Here is a 2,797-nt window from a genome sequence, read left to right on the forward strand (position 1 = left end):
CAATGAATCCAGAAAAATTGGACAATATTGAAAGACTGTTGATTTTGACAGCCTTAGCTTATTGATGTTTAAATACTACGCTGCTGCAATCTGAAATAATACAGTACTGGTGTACTGTTTTCCATCGATAAGAGTCTCTGCTCATGTTTATTCCGATTGGTTTTACGTATGCAGAGAACGAAAAGTACTCTATACTGCTGATAGAAATATGTGTTCATGCTGTGAATATTTAACAGAAGGAACAAGAGATGGAAATACAGATAGATTAGATAAGCAACGTTTTATTTCATGTAAAGTGTGTTATGTTTCAATCTGCGACACCAAGTGTATCTCATTATGATAAACCAAGCCTGCGACGAGAATTAAAACTAGTGGATACATGTATAGTTATGCAGTGAGTATAATGAAGGGAGATCTGTATCGACCATAGAAAACTTGAGTGCATAGCCGCCTTTGAATTTGCGCTTCCTCTAATGTCGCTTCAATTATTTTGAAACGATTCCAAGCACGACAATTATTATAGACAAACCTACCGCCAACATAACACAACTCTTTCTCTCAGATGTTCCTTCCGGTTATTTGCCTATTTTTACATTCCTTCATATGCACCCAGTGTGCAGCAAGTAGTGTCAAAATAATCTGCGCCAATTTATCGTAATGTCTAGAAATTGGCAGAAATTATTTTCCTTTCAACATAAAAATAGATTAAATGCTCTTTTTTAGGCGCGGTTGCTTGTTTTGACATTACACGTCCGAACGCTTGCATTTTATTAACATCTAAAGTATCTTCTTTAAGATCCTAATTATAGATGAAATGGGTTGATTATACTTGGTTCAAATTAGGTTCGGGTTGTAAAATAGCTGGCACTGAACGTACTTGGAAATACACGAAACTATCACTTTTTCTCTAAATTTGAAAAGACTAGAGTTTAAGCTCCATTTGAGCTACTAATTTCAGAGAAACATAAAACATTGTTCATTATACTAGTGACATAAAGGCTACAAGTTTTCAAAATGCTATGATGGCATTTTATGTTGATATATAAGACAGTTATTTTAATTACATAGTAATAAAGCCTAGCTTTTATTGGTTTAATAAGAAAACCTTTGTCAGTTTGAATTCAGTCTAAATAAAAAATCATTGATCATTTTTATGAAATATTTTATGTAATGTCAGTTTATTTGGTCTTAATTCTGTTGACTTCAAATGTAAGTAAAATGATACTTATTAGAAATCATTTTACTCAACATCCCATTTCCTATACATAAAGAGTGTTCACTTATTTGCCGGGCAACTCAATTTATATTCTTGTTTGAGTTAAACCAACTACTTTAAGCATGTTACTTGATATTCCTTAGCTCAACCTTCATAATCATAAGGTAAAAAGTAAGGGAACGTTTAGAAATGTTAACAAAATAACTAGCGGGGCTATACAACTCGGTGTAGTAGTTAATGAAAAAGAGAACGGGTCTTCCAGTCAGCTTCGATAATAGTCGATCACGTTACTAACTTGACTGAATAATTATCGTAGTATGAAACCATATATTCCATTGGAATAGCTTGAATCAGGTCAGTCATTCATGCGTGGTCGATTGACCAATAATTTTTTTCAGCGGGTATCAAGGTGGTATGGTTAATTGGTCGGGTAAGGAATAATTTTACGTTTAACAAACGGCACACTCCATATTAAACTGCAGCACACAGCTGTCTTTCGGAGTTCATTCGTGATATCAGTTGCGTCTAATTCGGTCCGGCGTAGTAGATTAGTTCCGCCAGAGATAGACTGATGAACAATTCGGGGATTCGTGAAAGCGCTCTAGATAAATACAAACTCAGAAGTCTAAGGATGTAAATCGTAATAACTCCCCAACAGTTTCTAAAAGAACATAAGAAAGCTTGAATACGTTGATCTAGTCGGTAAAAAAAAAATGAGAAATGAGTGATAAAATACATTAAGTGAAAACCCGATTTCGAAATAACGTATAGGAGCAAAAAACCTCCATTCATCTGACGAAAAAAAAAAAAAAGAATAAACTGACGTGGGGTAGAAATTTACAGCGTCGTTATTAAGCGTACCGAGCGAAAACGTTGATGCATTCATCATTCTTTTTTTTTTCTTTTGTTGACTGTGTTTATTTCTTGTTGCTCTGGCCTGAACTATGACATTGGTTACAGTATAAATATATGACAAATCAAAAGAACGGCATTTTACCTTTATCATTTTAAAAGCGATTGCTGCTTCCATTTTGCCTTGTTTCTCTTTTTCCTTGTCTTCGCGCCGTGAATAATATCACCTAAAACCGTTGAGCGAAGAACTTCTTCACGACACGTACAATTCTATCGCATTTTCACATCGCGGAGTTCAGAACGCCAGAACTCACTTACCTTATAACTGTACGGAGATGAATCCATATATATTGATAACTGTCATATATAAAACTGCGTTTATAAACTGCAATAACATTGAGAGTCATCACAGTTCTTATTTACTTTGTCTCAACACGTCGGCAAAGTAAGTCATGAGGTAAGATTTTTATTGATGAAAATCAAGCTTCCAAAAATAAGGCAGTTGGGATGGAAAAATAATTGTCTCTGTATGAAAGGATTTCTACCTCACCGATTTTCCATTGCAGGTTTTGTTTAATTTCAATTTTAAGAAGAGTAAGACTGAAGTTGGGGTTTAATTCAACTCTAAAAATGGGCCACTAGAGATGGGAACAAAAATACAAGCTTGCAAAACTCTAAAAGGATTCCATGTTGATTAGTTATCATTTAACTTAAACAAATGACAGCAGA

The sequence above is a fragment of the Euprymna scolopes genome, chromosome 8 (assembly GCF_053919585.1).
Source record: "Euprymna scolopes isolate OS-2025 chromosome 8, ASM5391958v1, whole genome shotgun sequence".
Classification (NCBI taxonomy): domain Eukaryota; kingdom Metazoa; phylum Mollusca; class Cephalopoda; order Sepiida; family Sepiolidae; genus Euprymna; species Euprymna scolopes.